The sequence below is a fragment of the Podarcis muralis genome, chromosome W, assembly GCF_964188315.1.
Source record: "Podarcis muralis chromosome W, rPodMur119.hap1.1, whole genome shotgun sequence".
Classification (NCBI taxonomy): Eukaryota; Metazoa; Chordata; class Lepidosauria; order Squamata; family Lacertidae; genus Podarcis; species Podarcis muralis.
In genome coordinates, this window is record NC_135674.1 from 28,872,785 (window position 1) to 28,899,636 (window position 26,852).

Here is a 26,852-nt window from a genome sequence, read left to right on the forward strand (position 1 = left end):
TAGGTCTTGGCCCAATGCAGAAGTTGCAAGGACTGAAGGTCCCTGCCCTCCCACAGCTGCCTATGGTCTCTCCTCTCCAGGGGTTTTTCCAAGCAGTCGGAGACTACGTCTGCACGCAACCAATCTCTCCTCTGCTCTTTTCATTTCTCTGCATGTTCTGGGAGGCCGGGGGGAGCGGAGCTGGTCATAGAAGGGAGACACTCCTTAGTCCTTCAGCAGCCTGCCTCTTCTTGGTCTACTGGCCCCCTTCCTCTCCAGCCTCTGAATTATGACTTTCTGCCCCAGCTTCTTCCTGTTCACTAAACCCTGTTACCTCTTCAGCTTCCAACACCACCTACTCCCAGTCCGCTCCCTCTTCTTCCTCTGACCACTCTTCAGCATCCCACCATCAGTCCCCTGGCTCTGAGCCTTCTTCCCCTGGAGGATCCCTTCGGGGTTCTCCAGCTGGCACCTCCCACCACTCCCCTGCATCCAGGCAGTCCATGACAGGTTTAAACCATTAGCTACTTATTTAAATGTGTAGTACACACTATTCTGAAAGCTCGAGATGGGGGGGGCGGGCAGAAAAGAACAGAATAAAATGTAATTAAGCTCAGTGTTATTTCCTCATTGACTTGGAGTCCCAAGGCTATGGGAATGATTATGGTCTTACAACATAATTTGTCACAAAGAACACTGTCAGGGGCTCAGGAGCAGAGGCACAGGGGAGAGAGGAAATGGAGAGCGAAGGAGAAGAATCTGAGGGCAGCGTAGGGGAGTATGACAGTGACCCGAGAGATTCCATGAGCTTCTCCAGCGAATCAGAAGATTCCCAGAAGGGGGCGCCGATGGTCAGGGCAAGGGGGGTCCCAGGGGGGACGCACCAGAAACAAGGGGCCAGCGGGGACTCCCAAAGCAGCAGCGGGAGATCAGGACCAGCTTCCCCACCAGAGCATAGTGGGGGGGAAGAGTCCCATGTGTCAGGGCCAGCGTCTCCTCCAGCGGGGAGAGAAGATGAGTCAGGGCTGACCACGCCTCTATCGGAGAGTGGGGGAACGGAGGGGAGGTCAGGTCCAGCTAGCCTCACCGAAGGGGGAAGCAGTGACAGGAGCAGTGTAACGGTCAGGAGGAAGGTTGCCGGCTGGGCGCGCGCGCCAAGTTCGAATGTACAGGCGCGCGGGACAGCAGAAAACCCGGATTGGGAACCAAGTCCTAAAGCCCGCCGGAGGCAGGGGGAAGACTCAGGGGACTCAGCGTCAGAAGAGTCTAGGAAGGGCAAGACCCCAGCGGACAGGCGGAACCAGAGGAGGAAAGAGCAAAGGAAGAGGTGGAGCAAGGCTAGAGTCTTAAACCGGTGTCTGGGGGGAGGAGATTCAGACGGAGCTAAGGCGGTCTAGAGTTTGAGACGTAGAGCTGCGCGCCGCGGCTGTGAAAGCGAAACTGAACTTCAATAAAGACTTTTGTATATAACAACGAACTGGCGTTGATCCTTTGTGAGCTGGGACCTCGGGCAGCTCTGACAGTAAGCTCCATCTCACATTATAGAATTGAACCCTCGCAGCATGAGTTGGCGCAGCGAGGGGCAAAACTTGGTGTTTTGCGAGCTCACGAAGATAGGCAAAGATGACTACAGAGGAGAAGGTGACAGAACTGCAAGAAGCAGTCACGACGCTTTACGCAGAAGTAGCAGCATCCAGAAAGAGAGAGGAAGAAGCAGTAGCGCTCTGCCGGGATCTGTAAACCAGGTGGGAACGTTTGGGCAAAGAGGGGCTGCCAGGACCCAAGCCGGAGGGAGTTGGCCTCGGGAAGAGGGGGGGCAGCATCGTAGCCCACTTCGACGGGAACCTGCAGCAGTATCCTAACTTCAGAGCAGACATAGTTTTCGCGCTCAATTTGCTTCGGAAAGACTTTAGAGATGAGGAGGAGAAAGTAGGCTTCATAATAACTCATCTGCATGGGGAAGCTAAATCGTGGCTGCGCAATTTATGGCACAAAAATGATCCCGCCCTCCAAGATTCAAAAGCATTTATCAAGGCTATGGACGATTGTTTTAAATCAACAGTAGATGTGGATGTGGCCAGGAGGGAAATGCATGGGCTGAAGCAGGGCAAAGCCACTGTGAGACAATATCACTCCCGCTTTTTTGCGTTAGTAAATGTGCTGGGCTGGGAGAAGGACTCCGCTGCCGTAAGGGATCTGTTCTGGGAGGGACTAAATGGGGCCGTGAAAGATGAGCTGGCGAGGGGAGAGAGACCTAACAGCACCACAGAAGTCGTCCAGAGAGCGCTGGCGATAGGAGTGCGCCTGGAAGAACGCCCTTGGAGCAGGGATGAGGGACGTATGGCACGCACACCAGCCAGAACAACTCCCTTCCTACCCAGAGAGACAGGGCGCGCGCAATCCACGCCTCCACTGGGGGGGGGGGGGAGAAGAGCCGATGGAGATAGGTGGTGCCTGGGCTCAGACAGCGACCAGAGCCCAAACACCAGGAGCAGTCAAGGCGAAGGCTCCTAGAGGGAGCAGGAAGTGTTATATCTGCGACAGTGCACAGCACATGGCCAAAGAGTGTCCCCAGAGGATCCAGAGGCACACTGCAGCCTCAGCAACAGTAAGGGGAGCAGTTCAGCAGGGGGAACAGCTACAGGGAAACGATGAAGCCTGGTTGGAGGCAGAGGCACTGGGGCCCAGCCAGGCGAGTCAGTGAAGCAGTCCCCAGAGATTTTACAGCCCACAGACCCCCTCCCACCCAAACCAGTGGTGCAACTCACCGCATCGCTCCAGCTGCCCAATGGACTCACCCTGGAAGTCCCTATTACCATTGACTCTGGTAGTAATGCAGACTTTGTAGGAGTGGACTTCATCAGGCAACATCGCATAGCGCTCCTACCAGCCACGATGCCCCTAAACGTCGTCACGGTCGATGGCAGAGAGCTACTGGGAGGACAGGTGGTACAGCAAACACCACCTATGGTAATGCAAATTGGAAATCACCGCGAAGTCATCAGCTTCAACGTCACCCACCTGTCGGACACACCCATAGTGTTGGGCATGAGTTGGCTGGATAGGCACAGCCCGGCATTAGCATGGTACCAGCGGCAATTGACCTTCTGCTCCTCCTACTGCGCAGAACACTGCATCCGGACCAGCCAGGAAGAGGAGGGGCAAGAGGATGAACCACAGCTACACCTAGGCATGATGCAAGCGGTACCCAACAAGTACAAGGCGTTTTTGGAGGTCTTCTGCGAGAAGGAAGCGGACAAGCTGCCTCCCCACAGGCCCTACGACTGCAAGATTGACCTCCTGCCGGGGGCGACGCTGCCGACTGGAAAACTGTATTCCATGTCTGAAGACGAACTGCAAGAACTCAGGGAGTTCATAGATCACAACTTGAAGCGGGGATTCATCCAAGAATCCAAAGCAGTGGGGGGCAGTCCCGTGTTTTTCGTGAAGAAGAAAGACACGCCCCAACGGAGGCTGGTAGTTGATTACAGAATCATCAATTCCAGGACAAAGCCCACAGCATTCCCCATGCCCAAGATCGACGACCTGCTCGCGACGGTGAGGAAGGGACGAATCTTCACCAAGTTGGATCTACGAGGGGCGTACAACCTTATACGCATGCGGGAGGGCGATGAGTGGAAGACGGCCATGTTTACGCCTTTAGGCACCTATGAATATCGAGTTATGCCGTTTGGTCTGCAAAATGGCTCCCATTGTTTCCAAGCCTTCATGCACCACGTGTTAGCGGGACTCCTCTACAAGAAGTGCGTCTGCTTCCTAGACGACATTCTGATCTTCTCGGAATCGCAGGAGGCTCACGAGGGAGACGTCAAGGAGGTCCTGCAGAGACTACGGGAGCACAGACTTTACGCCAAACTGGAGAAGTGCCAGTTCGACATGACGGAGGTGGATTTCCTGGGCTACAAGCTGTCCGACAAGGGACTCGCCATGGACAGCACCAAGGTCCGCTCGGTGTTGGACTGGAAGAGCCCGCGCAATCGGAAGGAGGTCCAGAAGTTCGTCGGCTTCGCCAACTTCTATCGCAAGTTCATCAAGGGGTTCGCGATGGAGACGGCGGCCATCACGGACACCCTCAGCTCCAAGAAGAAGAAGTTCACCTGGACGGACCAGGCGGAGCAGTCCTTTCGGAGACTCAAGCGTCTCTTCGCGTCCGAAGAACAGCTGCTACACGTAAACCCCAGCAAACCAATGAGGGTTGAAACGGACGCCTCGGACAGAGCTGTGGGGGCGGTCCTGTTGCAGCAAGATCCGCAAGGGGACTGGAGGCCATGCGCATTCTACTCCAGGAAACTCAGCAAGTCGGAACAGAACTACACCATCTGGGACAGGGAGTTGCTGGCCATTCATGCAGCCTTCAAGGCGTGGCGGCACTTCCTCATCGGAGCCAGACACACAGTGCAGGTCCGCACGGACCATAAGAACCTGGAGTACTGGCGCACGGCGCGGTTCCTGAACCAGAGACACATCCGCTGGGCGGAGTTCTTTGCGGATTTCGACTTCCGGATAGAATACATCCCGGGAGACAACAACGTCATGGCGGATGCACTATCCAGGAAGCCGCAGTATCTCGAGGAAGCGGCACCGGTGGCGGCCAAACACATTTTCGCACCGAAAGCGTGGGCCTGCGCTTCAGCCACCGTGGACCTGGACGCGATGCGCCGCGCGCTGCAGACGGATTCATTCGCACAATCCAAGATGGAGGAGGTGCGAAGAGGCACAGCGAAGGACGACGAGTTCCAGATACGCGACGGACTGCTCATCCGCAAAGGGGCTCTCTACGTGCCGGGAGATGACCTCCGCGCGAAAGTCCTGCAGCAGTTACACGACGCACCCAGCGCTGGGCACTTCGGCAAGGACAAGACGGCGGAATTAGTAGCCAGAGACTTTTGGTGGCCCAAGATGACGGGAGAAGTCGCGGATTACGTCTCTAGGTGTGACACATGCCAAAGGGCCAAACCAGTACACAGGAAGCCGGCGGGACTGCTGGAACCGCTACAGACGCCGCTCGAACCGTGGGAGAAAGTGGCCCTGGACTTTACCAGCTCGCGAGGCAAAACAGCGGTGCTCGTGGTCGTAGACCTGTTCACCAAGATGGCGCACTTCATTCCTTGCGCGAAGGTGGCCACAGCGGAACAGACCGCCAAGCTGTTCATAGACCATGTGTTCAAAGTTCACGGCTTACCGCGGCCCATCCTGTCCGACCGAGGTCGCCAATTCATCTCGAGCTTCTGGCAGAAGCTGCTGGGCATCCTGAACGTCAAGATCAACTTAGCGTCGGCACGACACCCGCAGACCAACGGACAAGCGGAGAGGGTCAACGCCATCATGCAGCAGTACCTGCGATGCTACGCGAATCAACAGCCCTCGACCTGGGTGGACTACCTACCGCTGGCCGAGTTTGCCTACAACAACACGAAGCACGGGTCTACAGGGGTGACACCGTTCTTCGCCAACAATGGGCGGCATCCCAGAACCTTCCCGGGGTTAGAGACGAAGGGGGAGGGGGAGCCACGGGGAGCAGAGCACTTGGCAGCAGAGTTACAGGAGGTCCACGAGCAACTCCGAAGGCACTTGGAACTAGCAAAACACGCCTACAAAATGCAGGCAGACAGGCACAGGAGAGTCAGGGAAGACATCCAGGTGGGGGACTGGGTCTGGTTAGCAGCCCAGGCAGTGCCGGCCAGAACGTTAGCTAAGAAGAAGCTCAGACACAAGCAGCTAGGGCCTTACCAAGTCAAGGCACAAATCAATCCAGTGGCCTTCCGGTTGGCACTCCCGGAGGGCTCCAGAATGCACCCGGTCTTTCATAGGTCAGTGCTCACACCCTACAAGGAACCCCACAGGTTTCAGGCGCCAGGGAACGCACCAGACCCACTCAGCAAATCGCCAACAGGGGAGGGGTCACCGAGGGCGGCGCCACTCAACGAGGTCACGGAGATTTTAGACTCAAGATGGGGGGAAGAGGGAGTTGAATATCTCCTCGCCAGGGAAGGTACCCCGGCCACCGCCAACAGGTGGGTACCGTACTATGCCGTGGAGGAGCACTACCTCAAAGACGAGTTCCATGCACTCTTCCCACACAGACCTATGCCGGCAGATTATTTCGACTGGCTTTTCACACCCACACTTTTAGCCAGTACGTTCCAGGGGTTCTCATCAGCTGAGGAAACGGCGTCAGAAACAAGCTCCCCAGAGGGATCACTCTCGGGGTTTTTCACAGACCGCTCTTATTGGTGGGACAATCAACCGGAGGTGGGGTGGAGCAGGGAACTGCTGAGGGGGCCCTTACACGCAGCATCACCCGAGGTAACAGGGGGAGGGAAGGACATGGACGTGTTGGGGGAGGATCCTGGGTTCGAGCACAACTGCAGAGAGATGGAAGCAGAGGAGATCGACGTCGACGAGCCCATTATGGGCTGGCCGGATCCCACTGGTTATCCATATTTGGTCGATTCTTGTCCATGTCATTTTGGCTTCAGAGAAGAATGTCCCCTCTCTTCCTAAGGGGTTCTTTGTTCTCCAGATATCAATCAGATCCATATTGTCAGTTAATTCAAAAAAGGTCTTTGGTAGTCTGCCCTCCTTTGTCATACTTTGACTTTGCGCTTTGTCCATGTTCGTAGATACCACTCCATTCATATCGCCCATCATAATGATGTTATTATAGTCCATATAGTCCAACATTGTTTCATGCAGCTTCTTGTAGAATTCCGATTTCCCCTCATTTGGTGCGTAAATCCCCAAAATCAAAAAAATTTCCCCTTGTATTTGAATTTCAATTGCCAAAATTCTTCCTTGCTCATCTTTAAAAAGAAGTTTTGGTGATAGGCCTTCTTTTGCATAGATCACAACTCCTCTCTTCTTCACTCTGTCAGATGAAATAAATTCTTGGCCTAGTCTCTTATTAATTAGCACTTTCCTGTGAAGCCTAATCACATGCGTTTCCTGTAAGCAGATAATGTCCAATTGTTCCTTTTTTAATAAATGAAAAATCTTCCTTCTTTTCTCTGGGGAGTTAAAACCATGAATATTCCAGCTTAGAAGTTGCAGAGACATGTTGAACTGTTTATACCTTCGGTTGCGGTGGTATCACTTCCAGCTCGTCAGTACCCAAAGGTGTAGGTATCAAACTTAACGGTCCGGATCCTGAGGCTCCTGATTCCCCTTCAATCCCTTTCTGAAGGTCTTCTCCGTAGTCACTCAAAAATTTTCCCTTGTCTTCAACTGTCTTGATTTTAACTTTCTTCCCCCTAAAGGTAAAGGATAATCCCTGGGGGAACTCCCACCTGAAAGCAATTCTGTTACTTCTCAATAGTTTCACCAAGTCTCCGTAGCTAGATCTAAGATCCAGTAAGTGTTTCGGGATGTCCTTGTAGATTTCCACTCTCAAATCCTGAATTTCAAGGGTCTTTTGAAAATGTGCACTCAATATCTTGTCTCTTTCTACCTTCGTTCTGAGAGAGATCAGGCAATCTCTAAACTTGCCTTTCCTCCCTCCTTTTCCAAGTCTGAATGCACTTACAATTTTAAAGTCTTTATCTTCTTCCAAAGGCCAAAATTCAGTAAATTCTTTTGTCAAATATTCAGTTAAATCTCCTTTTTCAAGTTCTGGAACTGATCTCAATCTCAAGTTATTTTCCTTACTTTTTAATTCTATCATAGACAGGTATGCCTGGTGTTCGCCAATCTGTTTGCGCATAGGTTTTACTTCCTCTTGCACAGCCTCTGCTTTCTGTTTAGCCTCCTCGGCTAATTTACGATTTTCTGTGGTGGCTTCCAGTAGTTTCCCAATTGATTGTGCATTTAAAGCAACTTGTTGAGTCAAATTGTTAACACTAGCTGTGTTTTGGTCAATTTTAGATGATTGTTCAGCCACTTGCTTGCTCAGGCCTTCCAGTTTTTCAAAAATTTTATCTAATACTGAAGGAAAATCTCCTCCTGTAGCCATTCCTTCCGGCCTAACTTGCTCTAATTCTTCCTCTTGTGTCACAGAGACAGTAGGAACAGATGATCTGCGCAGCTGTGAGATTAGAGTAGTTTGTTGTGATTTAGCTTTGGCTGATCTTGTTCTCCCAGTCCCACTCATCCCACTTCTGTCTATGCGTCAAGGTCAGTCAGATTGCAATTCCCATGGGAATCCACAAGTCCGCAGATAAGCAGAAAAAGCCCCCAGTAGATGTAAATTTCCAAAGTTCCTCTAGAGGGAGTTTAAATGTATCTTAAGGGGGAAAACAAAGTTGTTGTTCCTGCAGAATTTTTCCAAGTTACTCCAAATCCCTTAAAAGTTAATAACAGTATCAAACAACCTCAAAGTCCCAATAGTCCTCCAGGCCTTTAACCTTTGCAGAATTAATCTTTAAAGTACTTACAATGTCTCTAGAGAGTGCCAGATTCAATGTAACATTTCAAGAACAATCCAGTGTAGCAATCCAATGTTACAAAGTCCAACAGTCTGACAGTTCTAGTAATCAGGCAGCCCAACTGCCTGGGTTTCTTGGTAAATTTTGTAAATCCACAGAGGAAAAGGTAAAAAGACGTCCACAAATAGGAAAGTGAAATCCACAAATATCAGGGCAAAATCAGTTCAATTGATGCACGGGTTACTTCCTTTTTAAAAGTCCCAGCTTCAAAGGCATTAGAAAGATTTAAGTCTTTGCTTTGAGTCTTTAAACAGTACCGGGAGACGGACTTCCCGGTTGCGTCTCCCGCTTCAGCCAAATCTTAAATGAATTTAGTCCCAGATTCAATAAATTTCCCCTACTCACTGGGTGCTGTTTTTATAGCTGAATGTCCCCAGGAAAAGGGTCAGCGCTCACCGACAGCAGCTTTGCGGCTTCACTCCACAGAAAGAGCGATCGACTCCCAGCACTGCGCCAGCCCTTCCACGCTCCGGAGCCCCTTACGGAGTTCCTTCAACATTTCAGGGGGCGCTGATGGTGCCCGCCGAGTCCCACGGCCCCAGGCTATTGCTGCCTGCGGTTTTTCAGGATGGGTCTCCGCTTCGCCGTAGCGGACGACCCGTTTCTGCGGAGCTTCCCCTTTACAAGGTAAAGAGGACCGCCATTGCCGTTCGCGCCGCCCCCGGAAGTCTTAGCAGGTGCCTATCTCCCTGGCTGGGTGCAAACACCTGGCTGGGCTGCCAAAGTGAACCTCTTCTGTCCGGACAGCCACTCACCCGTGGCTGACTCAATTGCTGGCAGAATCCGTGAGTGGGCGTTTCTTAAACTTCTTCCAGCAAAGAAGTTCTTTGACGCCTAGTCTCCGCCTACCCTCTCTGCGCGAAAGCCTTCTGCACAGGGAGGGCGTGGGCAACGGAGGACCCCTACTCTCCCCGCTGGTCCCAGGCAAGGAGTCATGGGACCGCCTCGCCACTTCCCCCACCTGCCCCCCTTCTCCACTAGTGCTACGCTGATTCTCTTCCCCAGAAGATGGGCTCCTCCTCCCGATCCCTGGATGCCTCTGGCTTTTGCGCTCCCCCTCCAGTACTGATGGCAGTTCCCTGACACGGACCTTTGTCGGCAAGGTGATGTCTCTGCATTTTAAGATCATAGAATCATAGAGTTGGAATAGACCTCAAGGGCCATCGAATCCAACCCCCTGCCAAGCAGGAAACACCATCAGAGCCCTCCTGACATATGGTTGTCAAGCCTCTGCTTAAAGACCTCCAAAGAAGGAGACTCCACCACACTCCTTGGCAGCAAATTCCACTGTCAAACAGCTCTTACTGTCAGGAAGTTCTTCCTAATGTTTAGGTGGAATCTTCTTTCTTGTAGTTTGGATCCATTGCTCCGTGTCCGCTTCTCTGGAGCAGCAGAAAACAACCTTTCTCCCTCCTCTATATGACATCCTTTTATATATTTGAACATGGCTATCGTATCACCCCTTAACCTCCTCTTCTCCAGGCTAAACATGCCCAGCTCCCTTAGCCGTTCCTCATAAGGCATCGTTTCCAGGCCTTTGACCATTTTGGTTGCCCTCCTCTGGACACGTTCCAGTTTGTCAGTGTCCTTCTTAAACTGTGGTGCCCAGAACTGGACACAGTACTCCAGGTGAGGTCTGACCAGAGCAGAATACAGTGGCACTATTACTTCCCTTGATCTAGATGCTATACTCCTATTGATGCAGCCCAGAATTGCATTGGCTTTTTTAGCTGCCGCGTCACACTGTTGGCTCATTTCAAGTTTGTGGTCAACCAAGACTCCTAGATCCTTTTCACATCACTCGCGCCTAATGATCCTTCCACTTCTACCCCACTAACCAGGTCATCAACATTGGTTAGGACCAGATCTAAAATGGCTGTTCCTCTTGTTGCTTCTCCCACTTTCTGGACAATGAAGTTGTCTGCAAGGCCAGTGAGGAATCTGTTTGACCTTATGCTCTTGGCTGAGTTTGACATCCAACAAATATCCGGGTAATTGAAGTCCCCCATTACTACTATCTCCCTTCCTTTAGACAGATGCTGTCTAGGTTTGTCATTGCTTTTCTCCCAAGAAGCAGGCGTCTTTTAATTTTGTGGCTGCTGTCACCCTAGCTGCCTTAAAAAATGCTGTAATATTGTTCCTCCCATCTCAGCCTCTCTCTGAGGTCATGCCAAAGGTAATTCCATTGCCATCGGCACCTTCATTTGCCTGGGTAAATGCCATGTCACCTACTTATTTAGTGGGCAATGCTCCATAAAGGGCTCAGACTACAGTGCAAAAATTGACTATTCCAAATATGGCAGAAGGAAGCAGTGAAGAAGAAAAAATAGCTGTTACATTGCCATTATTAGCAGTCTGTCCTGTTGCTCAGAATGCACAGGGACAGAGAGCCCATGAATCATTGCCCTTCGCAGTTTTTAACAAATTGAAGCGAAGTGTGACAGAAAATGGCTTGGATGGCATTCTTGATGGGCTAAGAGCAGCCAGTACTTTAATTCCAATGAAACAATTGGCTTATGAAAATGCACAATTGGCTTATGAAAATGAAAATGAAACAATTGGCTTATGAAAATGCAGAGATTGCTCAAATGAGTAAGACCTTGCCAGAATATTGACACCGAGACTCACAAATCTGCCCTCCTAGCAGCAGCTTTGTCTCCTTCAGCTCATCCTGCTAAAGACAGGCAATGCCACGACCGACCGGTGGCCTTCCAGCCTGAGTCTAAATGGGAGAACAAAGACTGTTGTGCCAGCTGATTGTCAGTCTTTTACTGAAGCTAAATTAGAAGCAATAGCTGGCTCTTCTAACACATTTGCTTTTAACACACAGTCTCATGTGACAAATCTCCGCCATGCCGCTAAGGGCAGTGCTGGTTTGAATCTACTGACAGCAGAACTTGCTACTTTTCAGTTCCAGTTCCCTATGGTGGTTTATAAAATTAAGACATAGCATACAGGTCTGATTCCACCTCAGACAGTGAGACTCATTCTTCATCGCTTATTTGCAGACTTTTTTCTCCTTTCCTCCCTGAACTTAAAATTCCTAATGAATTTACTTTACAGGAGTTGCAGAGTTTTGGGGTCACTTCATACGCGTGATTTTCCTTAAATACAATGTTTTCACCTACAGGACTCCTTTTCCCCCCAGACACTGCTGACAGAATAGTGATTTTAGAGTGGCTGCACTCTAAATTGCCTAACACTGGATTTGATATTGCTGCTTGTTATTTGCTTTTTTCTAAACAGGAACACGAATCCTTAATGAGTTCTTCTCTTTCCTATCAGTTTGCATTTCCTGATTATATTTGGGATAGTTTATTTTAACCCTCCTAAAAGATTCATGCCTGGTTTTGATTCAAACAGGTTCCTATTCAACACCTTTAGAGCATTTTAACGTATAAGGACTCTGAAAATAACTGGCTTTTTTTTTTTTTTTGCAGCTAATCAGAAAACTGACAGAGACCAGCCTACACGTCCACTGCATTTTGTGATTTTGTGTGAAGTGGGATATCTTTTTATCACATTTGGCTATTTCCGATCTTTCTCCGATGCTAGATTTTAATCTACTCTCTTTGTTCTTGACACTGAAATATCTCTTGACAAATAGAACTATGCCTTTCTATGCTGCTCATGTTTACTCTCACGTTTGCTCCCATACAGGATGCAAAGATGCACTTTCAGAAGGTAATCAACATGCTGATTCTGCTCTGAAATCTCTCTGACCATTATTTTCTAATGCAATTGACAGCCATACATTTTTTCACCAGGGAGCTAAGCAGCTGCATAAAACATTTTTTCCATTCCTCTGACACGAGCTAAGGATATTGTTGGTGGATGTCCTTCATGCGCTTTAACTCCTGTTAACTTTACCTTAAATCAATTAACTGTTTCCTTTCTTAATAAATTTTCTCCTATGAAATGCCATTGTAGGAAAGAGGTACCTCTGGAACACCCTCTAGTGACGTACCAGCAGCTCCCCAACCCGTAGTGAGAGGGACCCATTCCTTTGATTACCTGGGGGCAGGGATACCCTACTGTTCTTACTTCCTCAGGTCCTGTGTGGATTCCAAGTCACTGTATCTATCCCTATCGGCCCAGACATGCGCTGGTACCAAGGCCTGCAGAACCCCATTCTGGACTTTGCAAGGATCATGACCCCGACTCCGCCTCTACAGGCTCAGCAACCCCATGCGAAAGTCCATCGCACCCGTCCTCATCCTTGAAAGGCTGGGGGATGCCCGAAGGTGACATGGGGAATGCTGAAGACCTTGACCTCTGATGCCAGGACACAATTTCAGCATCTTGATGTTCCAGCAGAATCGGAGACTTTTTTCATAGCCTTGATTACTCAGCTAAATATGAACTCTATGCTGATTTTATATTATTTGTTTTCTTGATACCTTAGTACTCAATGTATCTATCTTCCCCCTGAAACTTCTTCTAGTCATAGCTATAACTGGTGGATGCGTTTAGCTAAAGTGGCTAACGTCTCTCATTTTTGTCTGAGTGAAACATATGATATGCACACTACCTTAGGAAATTGTATACTCCCTGTTTGTACACAGCCTTTCCATATGGCACATGCCACAAACATGGGAAAGTGGTTTTCTGGCTGGCTTTCTAAAGGTATCATTGGTTATACTAATCTCCATGATTGGGGAACAGTGACACAAAAGTTACCTCTGGATGCAATATTGTTATACACACCTAGAGTTGCAGCACCACCAGACACCTCTTGTGCTCAGACTGTGAATTGCAGTGAGAAAGCAACTCACTGTCTGGACACAGGCAGGCCAACTTGGACTTGCTCACGTGTTCAACAGATTACTTTTAATTATGCTCATGTGCGCTTACCAGATAGCTGGTTTTTCACGTGTAATCAAAGAAGTTATAATTACATTCCTGCAAATTTATCTGATACTCAGTGCTGCCTCAGCAGACTGACATGGGTCCTGCCTAGTTGCTCAATTTTAGAAAAGAATAGGCAGAGGATGTTACGCTCTCCTTTAGGAATATCTGCTAGACATCGTTATGTGATACAAGAACACATACATGAACATGAAGAGAACACAGTACCCCTGCTACCTTAACCTCTACTATCTTAAACTCTTCTTACAAAAAAAATTAAAATTAAAAAATAAATAAATTTTAAATAAATAAAAAACGGTGAGATACACACTCCTCCCAGAGTCTTGCTGGTTCAAGCCTCTGTGTGTATTTTATTATCAGAGTCTAATCCTTCCTTTGCTTTGGGAACGCCTCATCCAATAGCATATTTAACCAATCTTGAAATACCAAAACAGCGAAGAGCTTTCACTCTGACACCTTATGAGGAGAGAAAATGCCCCTGCAGTTCTGGACACATAGAAACAATTGACCATGTTTTCCTCCACTGCCAGTATTACACAAACATACGTGTTAGTTTTATTCTGCCGATCATACACAAATTCCCAGGACACACAAGGCAGTTCAATATCTCCTTACTGCTCCTTACATACGTCAGAGGATGGTATGTGCCCCACAGGTCTAAAACAAAGGGCTTGATTTACATGTTTTATGTGTTTTTATCTACTGTTTTTATCTGCTTCTATGTTGGTCTGTGATCCATGAAGGGGTGTTAAGATGCTACACTCAATATGCCAGCAAGTTTGGAAAACTCAGCAGTGGCCAGAGGATTGGAGAAGATCAGTCTACATCCCAATCCCAAAGAAGGGCAGTGCCAAAGAATGCTCCAACTAGCGCACAACTGCACTCATTTCACACGCTAGCAAGGTTATGCTTAAAATTCTACAAGGAAGGCTCAAGCAGTATGTGGACCAAGAACTCCCAGAAGTGCAAGCTGGATTTCGAAGGGGCAGAGGAACCAGAGACCAAATTGCAAACATGCGCTGGATTATGGAGAAAGCTAGAAAGCTCCAGAAAGACATCTACTTCTGCTTCATTGACTATGCAAAAGCCTTTGACTGTGTCGACCACAGCAAACTATGGCAAGTTCTTAAAGAAATGGGAGTGCCTGATCACCTCATCTGTCTCCTGAGAAATCTCTATGTGGGACAAGAAGCTACAGTTAGAACTGGATATCGAACAACTGATTGGTTCAAAATTGGGAAAGGAGTACGACAAGGCTGTATATTGTCCCCCTGCTTATTTAACTTATATGCAGAATTCACCATGTGAAAGGCTGGGCTGGATGAATCCCAAGCCGGAATTAAGATCGCCGGAAGAAATATTAACAACCTCAGATATGCAGATGACACAACCTTGATGGCAGAAAGTGAGGAGGAATTAAAGAACCTTTTATTGAGGGTGAAAGAGGAGAGCGCAAAACATGGTTTGAAGCTCAACATCAAAAAAACAAGGATAATGGCCACTGGTTCCATCACCTCCTGGCAAATAGAAGGGGAAGAAATGGAGGCAGTGAGAGATTTTACTTTCTTGGGCTCCATGATCACTGCAGATGGTGACAGCAGCCACGAAATTAAAAGACGCCTGCTTCTTGGGAGAAAACCAATGACAAACCTAGACAGCATCTTAAAAAGCAGAGACATGACCTTGCCAACAAAGGTCCGTACAGTGGTGCCTCGCAAGACAAAATTAATTCGTTCCACGAGTTTTGTCGTCTTGCAATTTTTGTCGTCTTGCGAAGCACAGTGTCGGGAAAGTTTTGGAAAAGCTTTAAAAACCTCAAAAAAGGCTACCACACCGCGTTCTATGAGTTGCTCCTCGAAGTCAAGTCGCAACTGTATTAACGGTGTTAAGAAAAAGGAAACAAACTTGCAAGACGTTTCCGTCTTGCGAAGCAAACCCATAGGGAAAATCGTCTTGCGAAGCAGCTCAAAAAACAAAAAACCCTTTCGTCTAGCGAGTTTTTTGTCTTGCGAGGCATTCATCTTGCGAGGTACCACTGTATAGTTAAAGCCATGGTTTTCCCAGTAGTGAGCCCTGAGTGCTCACTGGAAGGACAGATTCTGAAGCTGAGGCTCCAATACTTTGGCCACCTCATGAGAAGAGAAGACTCCCTGGAAAAGACCCTGATGTTGGGAAAGATGGAGGGCACAAGGAGAAGGGGACGACAGAGGACGAGATGGTTGGACAGTGTTCTCGAAGCTACTAACATGAGTTTGACCAAACTGTGGGAGGCAGTGGAAGACAGGAGTGCCTGGCGTGCTCTGGTTCATGGGGTCACGAAGAGTCGGACACGACTAAACGACAAAACAACAACAACAATGTTGGTCTACTGCAGTGATTTCAAACAATGTGCTGTGACACCCTGGGGTGCCTTGGATGATGGTCAGGGGTGCAGAGAGCAACATGGGCCTCTATCCCTCTTTCCTTCGCTCCCTTGCATCTCTGCCTCCCATAGGCTTGCAGAGCTGTTTGTTGCAGCAGCCCTGGCTACAAGCTCCCCAGGCAAATGGTGCCTCTGGAGCTAGCCAGGGGGTACTTCCCAGGCCTCTGTGGGGCAGTGTGAGAAGGCATCTCTCTTTGGGGCAGGGGGGCAGCTCAAAGACCGGGGCGGCAGCAGCAGCTGCCTGGAGAACTCCTAAGGAGAGGGGAAAGGAGGCTGAGGGAACAGTCCACAAGGGAGGGTGTTTGAAAAAGGGTGAGAGGCTGCCGGCTCTGCAGACAAGGGGTGACATAGCTGGGGTCCTGAGGACTTCTGGTCTTGGGAAGGAGGCGTGAGCAGGCACGCTGAGAAGCGCCACAGCGTGAATGCAAGGAGAAGTATAAATTAAAGGTGATTAAAACCTATTTAAGGATTTATGGACAGGAGGAAGGTTTTGGAGGGAACTTAAGAACAATTATATCTGAGCTTATCAGCATTTTAGCAGCTGGGCAATATCAAACGTCAAAAAGACGAGGAGGGCTTGCTGAGGGCTAGAAGAGCATGTCAAAAAAATAATACAGTCTCAAAACAAATGAAGTGAGACGCTTCAGCTCTAACTTCCCCAAAAGCCACAGAAAGAAAGAAAAGCTTTGACAAAAGAGCAACGGAAATGCAGGAAGGCCAAATATTGTCAGAGTCACATGAGATGATTCACTTATTACGGTCTATTAAAGAAGACATTGGGGAGCTTAAGACAGAAATGTCAGCGATTAAACAGGATACATCACAAATGAGAATAGATCTACAAGTTTTAATATCTCATATGAACACACTTGAACAGCGTGTTAATGTCTTGGAGAAAATATCTGTGATGGCCTGGGATTCAGAGTCTGAGAGCGATCCGGAGGAATCCCAGCCGGCACAGGAGTCCCCGCCTCCAGGGCCGGCTGAACTGGGGCAAGGCCTAGATGCTGAGGAAACTCAAGAGCAGGCACCAGGTGAAATCATTCAGGCCCCAGAGGTGCTGGAAGACTCAGTGGCTACAGGTGAGCCTCCCCCGGGGCCCAGTAACCCTTCGGCCTCTCCTGATCTGCAGAGGCTTAGGGCAGAGAGGCGAAGGGAACTGGTGTCTCCCAGGAGGAGTGCTCGCCTTAAGGCCAAGAGAGGCGGGGCTTCTGGGGGCCGGGACCGCCCCCGGCCTTAGAAGAAGATAAAGGTCAGGCAGCCCGGTCCCAGGTTGCGGGAGCAACGTCGTTGTGAAGTATCTGCTTTACCCAGTCCTTGTTCGGCACTCCCAGTGTGCCTGTTCCTCGCCCGGCTTCCTGTTTCTGACTCTCCGGTGTTCCTGTTCCTCGCCTGGACTCCTGCTTCTGCCCTACCAGTGTTCCTGTTCCTCGCCTGGCTTCCTGCTTCTGCCCTACCATCGTTCCTGCTACCCCGCCTGGCTCCCTGTCTCGGACCTCGCGTCTCATCTAGTGATCATCTACCCTGCTAGAGACTCTGGACTGATCTTGGCCTACGGTAATAGTACACAGTTTGCTCCCGCCTCACCCGTACTCCCTCTTTGTTGGGGTGCGTTCGGGAAGAGTCAGAGGCCATGGCTGACCAAGCGGCTACACTGTTGGCAATAGCCCAGGAGAATCAGGCCTTGACGCACACCGTGCAGCAGCTCAGTAACGCGGTTACGGCACTACAGCAGCGTTTGGACACCCTACCGGCTCCTGGGGCCGACGCCCCGGCTTCTGGCAAGTACCCAGTGGCCTTGCCTGAGAAATTTGATGGGGCCCCGGCCAGCTTTCCCATGTTCCTTGCCCAGGCCAAGCTGTATATTCAGGGGCGCGCCCGGAACTTCCCTGACGACCGCACCAAGGTGCATTTTTTGATTAGTTTGTTAAAGGACCAGGCGGCCAAGTGGGCGTTGCCGCTGTTCAGGCAAGACTCCCCCTTGCTGGCAGACTACGGGGGGTTTTGCAATCTGCTGGAGGCCGCGTTCGGCAACTCTCAGAAGGGGAGTCAAGCCAACCGGGCGATTCGGCGGTTGAGACAGGGCAAGTCCACGGTGGCTGCATACACCACAGAATTCCGGCTGCTGGCACAGGACTTGACCTGGAACGACTCTGCTCTTCGGGACCAGTATCTCGAGGGGCTTTCCGATGAGATACTGGACCAGCTGGCCACAATGGAACGCCCCACCACGCTAGACGCCCTTATTCAGCGGAGTCTACAGATAGACGATCGGCTAGAGGACCGGCGTCAGGCTCGGGGCCGCCGGCACCTCCAGTTCTCGGCCCCAGTGTCTACCAGCAGCCCCACAGGCCCAGCTGAGTCATTGGAGGAACCTATGCAGCTTGGGGCAGTGCGGCCACGCCTCTCCCCCGCAGAGAAGTCGCGGCGTCGGGAGGGGAATCTATGTCTCTATTGTGGCGGAAGCGGACACTATGCACGGTCCTGTCCTGAGAAACCGCCAACCCCAGTAGCTGATGGCCCTGGCTACCTGGGGTCCCAAACAGCACAGAATGGGGCCGCACCAATTGAATTGCAACACCTTATGGTCCCAGTACATCTATACCCTCCAGGAGGGCCATGGATTCTTACCCATGCTCTGGTGGATTCAGGGGCAACCCGCTCTTATATGGACGCTGCTTTTGCTGCCCAGCATCGGGTGCCACTTCGGAACAAGCCAGAACCGGTACAGGTGGAGGCAATCGACGGACGGCCCCTGCGTTCGGGCGCCGTCACTCAAGAGACCCAGCCCCTGGTCCTGTGCCTCCAGCAGCACCGTGAGATGCGAACTCTGGATATTGCCTCCATGCCCCGGTTCCCCCTGGTGCTTGGGATGGACTGGCTAGAGGCTCACAATGTGCAGATTGACTGGGTCAAACGGACTGTACACTTCCCAGACCCCAGTTCTCCTGCTGAGACTGAGATGCTAGCAGCTGCGCCCACTGAGGAGGCTGCTGCAACGCTCCCCGCTGAGTACCGGGACTATTACGACGTGTTCGAGGAACGGGGGGCAGACCAGCTGCCGCCGCATCGGTCCTTTGACTGCGGCATAGACCTCCAGCCCGGAGCGCCTCTACCGGTGAGTCGCTTATACTCGTTAACAGAGCCAGAGCGCGAGGCTTTGCAGGACTTCTTGCGCAAGAACCTGGAGCGTGGGTTCATTAGACCTTCTACCTCGCCCACTGCTGCGCCAGTGCTCTTTGTTAAAAAGAAATGTGGGGAACTCCGCCTTTGCCATGATTACCGGGCCCTGAACAAAATTACCATCCCGGACCGGTACCCCTTGCCCCTTATTTCGGAGTTACTGGAGCGGGTGCAAGGGGCGCAGGTGTTCACCAAGTTAGACCTCCGGGGAGCCTAAAATTTGATTCGGATCCGCGCCGGGGATGAGTGGAAGACAGCATTCGGGACCCGGTACGGACAGTTCGAATACCTGGTTATGCCCTTTGGTTTGTGCAACGCGCCTGCTGTGTTCCAACGGTACATCAACCACGTGTTCCAGGACTTGCTAGACAAGTACGTGGTGGTGTACTTGGATGACATTCTGGTTTACTCCCGTGACCCGGCGTGCCACGAGGGCCATGTCCGGACCGTGCTGCAGCGCTTGCGCGAGCATCGTCTGTATGCAAAGCTCAGCAAGTGCAAGTTCCATCAGCAGTCAGTGGACTTCCTGGGTCATCGACTCTCACCAGGTGGGGTGCAGATGGATCCTGGGAAGGTGGCAGCGGTTCGAGAATGGGCGGCACCTCGGAACCGCAAGGACCTACAGCGTTTCCTGGGGTTCGCCAACTATTACCGGACCTTCATTGCGGATTATGCTCACCGCACCACCCCGTTGACCCGGCTTCTGCGCCCCAAGACGCCGTTTTCCTGGGACAAGGAGGCGGAGGAGGCATTTCAAGGGTTGAAGGCCTGTTTCCAGAGAGCGCCAATCTTGCAACATCCGGATCCTTCTCGACCCTTTGTGGTAGAGACTGACGCCTCCAGTACGGCTCTCGGTGCCGTCTTGTCTCAGCAGCACGGACCGGAAGCGCCACTCTTACCCTGCGCCTTCTATTCTCGCCAGCTCCTTCCAGCGGAGCGTAACTATACCGTGTGGGAGCGGGAACTACTGGCCATCAAGGTGGCCTTTGAGGTTTGGCGCCACCATCTTGAAGGAGCAAGACACCCGGTGGAGGTGAGAACCGACCACCGGAACCTGGAATACCTCCAGACCACCCGCAAGCTGAACCAAAGGCAGATCCGGTGGGCGTTGTTCTTTTCCCGGTTCCAGTTCCGGATCCGCTACATCCCTAGCTCCCAAAACCAGAAGGCGGATGCCCTGTCCCGGAAACCTGAAGACAACGCAGACACGGTTCAGCAAGCAGCACCCACCACGATCCTACCACCAGCTGCATTCCTGGCCACCCAGGAGGTTGAGCCACTGCAGGCTCGGGTGCGGGAACAGCAGCGGGTCGACGCTTGGGCCCAGGAACGACTCAGGGAACTGGCCAAAGGATCATGCCCTCGGTATCCAGGGCTGGTCTCGCATCAGGGTCTTCTGCTGCACCACGGGCGCCTGTACATCCCACCAGGGCCGCTGCGGGCTGAGGTTCTCCGGATGACCCATGACGCTCCAGCGGCGGGGCACTTTGGGCGGTATCGGACCACCCATCTGGTAAGCCGTGAGTTTTGGTGGCCCCGTTTGAAGGCTGACGTGGCTCGCTACGTCGCTGGTTGTGACGTCTGCAGGCGGGCCAAGGGGCCTACCGGGCGACCCCCCGGCCTTCTTCAGCCGTTGCCGGTTCCACCACGTCCTTGGCACACAGTTTCTCTAGACTTTGTAGTGGAGTTACCCCCGTCTCGTGGCTGCACCTGCCTTCTAGTTTTCTCCGACCACTTCACGAAGATGGTGCACTGTGCCCCCTGCCCATCCATACCCTCAGCTAAGGAAACCGCGCAGCTGTACCTTCAGCATGTCTTCCGCCTGCATGGCCTACCCGAGCGTGTAGTGTCCGACCGCGGCGTTCAGTTCACGTCCCGGTTTTGGCGTGCTTTGCACCAGACCCTCGGAACAGAGGTCTGTCTCTCATCTGCTTACCACCCACAGACTGATGGCCAGACGGAACGGGCGAACGCGGTGCTGGAACAGTACCTCCGGTGTTACTGCAGCTACCAGCAGGACGACTGGGTCGACCACCTAGCATTGGCGGAGTTCCTTATAACAACGCGGTGAATGCGTCCACCCAGCAGACCCCGTTCCAAGCCAGTTATGGCCTTCATCCACGGTTGTTTCCGGATGTGCTGCCGGCATCTGCGGTCCCTGCGGTGACAGAGTGGCTTCAGGAGCTCCAGTCCCAGCAACAGCTGTTGATAGAGCAGCTGCGCCAGGCCAAGGAGGCGTACAAGGTCCAGGCCAACCGCCACCGCCAGGTGGGGCCGGAACTTCACGTCGGTGACTTGGTATGGCTTTCCACTCGCCACCTCCACCCTTCTCGACCTTCGCGGAAGCTGGACGCCCGGTTCACCGGCCCGTTCCCTATCGTGGACCAGGTCTCGCCTGTGGCATTCCGTCTCCGGTTGCCAGCAAACCTGAAGGTTCACCCGGTATTCCACAGGTCCCTTCTGAGTCCGGTGGCCCCACCCGACGAGTTCCACCCGGACCGTCCCCGACCGCAGCCAGTTTTGGTGCAGGGAGAGCCTGAGTACGAGGTGGAACGCATTCTGGACTCCCGATACCGCAGGGGAAGGCTGCAGTATCTCATTGACTGGAAGGGGTATGGGCCAGAGGACCGTTCCTGGGAACCAGCAGTCAACGTCCACGCACCTGCCTGCATCCGGGAGTTTCATGCGGCGTACCCCAGCAAGCCGGGTCCGGACCCTCAAGTGAGGGGGGGGGCCTGGGAGGGGGGATGGTGTGATGGCCTGGGATTCCGAGTCTGAGAGCGATCCGGAGGAATCCCAGCCGGCACAGGAGTCCCCGCCTCCAGGGCCGGCTGAACTGGGGCAAGGCCTAGATGCTGAGGAAACTCAAGAGCAGGCACCAGGTGAAATCATTCAGGCCCCAGAGGTGCTGGAAGACTCAGTGGCTACAGGTGAGCCTCCCCCGGGGCCCAGTAACCCTTCGGCCTCTCCTGATCTGCAGAGGCTTAGGGCAGAGAGGCGAAGGGAACCGGTGTCTCCCAGGAGGAGTGCTCGCCTTAAGGCCAAGAGAGGCGGGGCTTCTGGGGGCCGGGACCGCCCCCGGCCTTAGAAGAAGATAAAGGTCAGGCAGCCCGGTCCCAGGTTGCGGGAGCAACGTCGTTGTGAAGTATCTGCTTTACCCAGTCCTTGTTCGGCACTCCCAGTGTGCCTGTTCCTCGCCCGGCTTCCTGTTTCTGACTCTCCGGTGTTCCTGTTCCTCGCCTGGACTCCTGCTTCTGTCCTACCAGTGTTCCTGTTCCTCGCCTGGCTTCCTGCTTCTGCCCTACCATCGTTCCTGCTACCCCGCCCGGCTCCCTGTCTCGGACCTCGCGTCTCATCTAGTGATCATCTACCCTGCTAGAGACTCTGGACTGATCTTGGCCTACGGTAATAGTACCTTATCCCCCCTGGGCCCAGCACAATATCATTTGCAACACAAAGCCTGATGGACAAATGCTTACTCCAGTTGGAATCTGATATCGAAGGAAAAACCTTAAAATTTTTGGTCTTAAAAACCTTCCTCCTGAAGGAATTCAGGTAATTGAATATATAGAGAGCTGTTTAACGGAAATGCTGGAGCTACAGCTGGATTTAAAGGTGGAGATAAATGGTGTTAAAAGTTTTCCACTGAAAACCAAGAAAGCAAGAGGGGAAACATATATAACAATAATTCAATTTGCGTGCACAAGGGTGCGAGATTGTATCCTTAAAACTTTCCGGGAAAAGTCAAATGCTAAACCCCTTGAATGGAGGGGCAATATCATTTCTATTTTCCCGGACTATGCTCCAATGGTGGCAGAAAAGAGACGATTATTTGCTCCTGCTCACAAGCTAGCAAGGGAATTAAAAATACAACACTTTACAATACACCCAGCTACTTTCTGCTTAAAGATAAATGATGAACTGCGCCGTTTTTAAAACCATGATAATGCGATATCCTACCTCCAAGCAATAAATTGTGGATAAAGAGCCATGGTGAAGGGTAGGGGGGCTTTTCCTTTTTCTCCTACTCTAATTGAAAATGGTGTGGGGTAATGCCCTCCATTTTGAAGCTCTTCTTTGACCTTTCTGCTTGAAGAACCTCCAACTCATGTTGACTCACCATCTGAACAAAGTATCTTTGGCATAGAGCCATGAAACTCTAGATATATTAGTAATTTAATAATGGTGGAATTCTATATACCCTCGGGTTAATAGTCAACTGGTTTTATACCACTATTAAAGTCGAAATGCCGTGGAAATATTGATTTGTCATTCAATAAGTCTCAAACCATGTAATTATATGTTGTTTACTTATGTATATACCGTATTTTTCGCTCCATAGGGTGCACCGGATCATAGGTCGCACCTAGTTTTGGGAGGAGGAAAACAAGAAAAAATTATTCTGAATCCCAGAAGCCAGAACAGCAAGAGGGATCTGGCTTCTGGGATACCATGTGGCTGTTCTGGCTTCTGGGATAACCGCGCCAAGCCTCTTCAGGGCAGCGGGAAGAAGGCTTCCCCTGCCCGAAGAGGCTGTGCAGGGCTAAGACAGAAGCCAGGACAGGCGCGTCGCTGAAGGGGCACTTCTCTTCCTCCTCCGGCTTCGCATGACAGGCGCGTCGCTCAAGGGGCGCTGCACAGAGAGGGAGAAGGCGCAGCGCCCCTTCAGCGAAGCTGGAGAAGGAACAGAAGGAAACCCTTCTGTTCCTCCTCCGGCTTCCAGGTCAGGTGCGTCGCCGCGAAGCCAAGGAGCCTGCATTCGCTCCATAGGACGCACACACATTTCCCCTTCATCTTTGGAGGGGAAAATGTGCGTCCTATAATCAAAAGGGGGAAATGAAGCAAATCGACAATTCCTTTAAATCCTTATGTGCTAAGTCAAAAGCTCCCAACCATTATATTGGTGAAATTAGGAGCTCGAAGGGGTGAATGTTTGCGTCTTCTACATGCATTTTTTCTTTTGTTATCTATTTGTGTTTTATTGTTAAGTGTACTAAGTGTGAGGAGAACCTGAGCTTACAGGGTTAAACAGCTCAGTTCGTATGTCCTGCCTTCTGAGGGGGCGGAGAGATCCTACGTCACACATCCGGGATCTGTTTCTTTGTTCTGTTATTCTGGTTTCGTTTTTGTACGGAACAGAGATGTACTTTTTACCAGACACTGGATGATGATTTATACTGCTGTAAATAAACGCTTCTAGATTAGAGAAGCTGACTGGACTTTTGATTTATGCACACTAAAGGCAAGCACAGAGGGCAGAAGGCTAAAAGGCTAAATATGCTGTGTTTACTCTGCTGTGCTCAGAGGTCCGGGCAAAGCAGATACGAACCACAGAAGCCTGCAGGACCTTTACCCTGAGCAATATTTCACACTAAGTAGTTTCCTTTTTCCTTTTTTATCGTTAGTACTGTTACTATTATTATAAATTGTTGGTCATTTGTGCCTACCTTTTCAGAACTCTTCCTATTTGTAGCTAGAGCTATTTCCTAGTTTCCTCTCTTTTCTCTCTCTATCCCTCTTTGAATATTTTCAAATACTAATTATTTGATTGAAATACTTAAAATTTAATTACAAGGTGTATTAAATTGATCGGGTAGTATCTGCTCTATATATATTTAGATATGTAAGAAGGTGAATTAACTCTGTTTCACAATCCATATGTTAAATACAAGCACGGTTAATAGATGTCTCTAATTAGAGCAATAATTATTTGCAATATATTTGGTTCATACTAAGCCTTCCCAAGACTTTGCCGAAGATAAAAATAGAGGACAAGAGACCCTATAGATAAAAGCTGCAATTTATAATATGAGAATTATAGGTATGGATGCCAAGGGATTAAAGGAAAGGAAAAAACAGATCCTAACACTTAACTATTTTCAGTCATTAAAGGCTGATATAGGACTATTACAAGAAACACATTTGACAGAACAAGGGGCACAAACTTTGAAAAGTCAATAGGTAAAATAAGTTTTTTCAACAAATCTAGATGAAAATGCAAAGGGAGTCACGATTCTATTTAGGAAAGGCTGGTCTTATGAAACGCAAGATATAATAAGAGAGGAAGATGGTCAGTGTTTAATAACTGTAATTAAAACAGAAGGGATAGAAATAGCAATAGTCGATGTCTATGCCCCTAATACTGATGACCATTAAGTTTATTCACAACTGTTTTAAGAGATTAAGCTCTTTATCGTATCAGTATCTGATAATTGGTGGAGACTTTAATGAAATTTTAGACCCGCAGATGGACGCCACTTCTACAGCTAGGAAAAAAATGACGAAGGTTAGAGAGAGAGAATTAATTATTATATGATATACTGGAATTTAGTGGATTCATGGAGACTACAGCATCCTAAGGAAAAATCCTATACATATTTTGCAGGAATTCACAATACCCAGCACAGAATTGATTTTTTTTTAACATCAACATCACTACACTTCTTTACTAGCCGATGTGACATTGATATTCCCATTATAGCTGATCACTCAGCAGTAATATTGGAATGTAATCTATCCAATACCCAGGAAGGTATGAGGAGATGGTATCTTAATATATCATTATTAAATGATAAAAACTTCATTCAATATATAACGCAAGATACGCAAATATATTTTAAAAATAACTCCAAATCATTAACTCCAAGACTGAAGGAATGGGAAGGCTACAAAGCTTATATCAGAGGGAAGAAAATATCTTTCTCTGCCAACAAGGTCAAGATGCAAAAATTAAAAGAAAATAACCTAAAAAAAACTTTTAAAACATTATGGGGCAATATGGCAAATAACCCATCTAGGGTTACATATGAAAGAATACAACAACAAACACTAGAACTGGATAATATACTAGCTCAAAAAATTGAGTTCAGCTTATTATGTCTAAGACAAACATATTGGGAACAGGGAGAAAGACCGACAAAAATTCTAGCTAATCATCTAAAGCAGAAGAAAATGAACCAAATAATACCTTTAATAAGAAAGGGGGGGAAATCACAGCGACCTCATCAACAGATATAAATAACAATTTTTTTAAATTCTACAAAAAGCTATATGAAGGGCCAGAAAATATACCAGAGGATGAGGTGGAAAACTTTTTTCAGGATATTAAACTACCAACCATTGAAGAATATCACAAAGATATGCTATCAGCCCCCTGATATTGAGAATGAAATAGAAACAATGGGTAATGGAAAATCACCTGGACCAGATGGATTTCCTATAGAATAGTATAAAATATTCAAAAAATTATTAGTCCCCAGACTTCTAGAAGTTTATGAGGAAACAATATGAGTTTATGAGGTATAAAGGTGTCTATGCTGCAACATTTAATGAAGCTTTAATAATAATTATAGCAAAACCTAACAAAGACCCCACTGAATGTGCAAATTACAGACCAATTTCATTAATGAATGTCGATGCAAAGATTCTGAATGCAATACTGGCTGAAAAATTACAAAAAGTCATCCAAGACTTGGTACTTAATAATCAAATAATCAAATAAAAACAAGACAAGCCACAGATAATGTAAGATTAACAATAGATTTGATAAATTTAAAGAGCAAGAGGAGTTTATGATAATGTCACTAGATGCAGAAAAGGCTTTTGATAGAATCTATAAAGAATTCATAGGGATTGTGTTATGTAAATTTGGCTTCCCTACAGAATACTGTAACTGGATTAAAATGATTTACAAAAATCCAACATCTCGGACTGTTACAAATGGTAGAATATCTAATGTGATTAATCTAAAACGAGGAACAAGACAAGGATGCCCTCTGTCTCCGTTACTATTTAATCTATGCCTGGAACCACTAACAAGAGTAATAATTCAAGATGAGCATATCAAGGAGGTAAAACACAACAAAGAAAATTACAAAATTGTATTATTTGCAGATGACATCCTTCTATTTATTACAAAACCAGAAGATACAATTCCAATAATTATGGAGAAAATAAAA

The 26,852-nt window shown here is 49.3% G+C and overlaps 2 protein-coding genes across 3 annotated transcripts in view; both read right to left on the reverse strand.

Moving 5' to 3' along the window:
• Positions 1–26,852, reverse strand: part of LOC114584510 (unconventional myosin-XVIIIb-like) — a 653,524-nt gene that overhangs the window by 407,206 nt on the left and 219,466 nt on the right. The gene's annotated exons all lie outside the window — the stretch shown is intronic.
• The window catches only part of LOC144326374 (putative helicase senataxin), a 233,460-nt gene that overhangs the window by 119,023 nt on the left and 87,585 nt on the right, over positions 1–26,852 (reverse strand). The gene's annotated exons all lie outside the window — the stretch shown is intronic.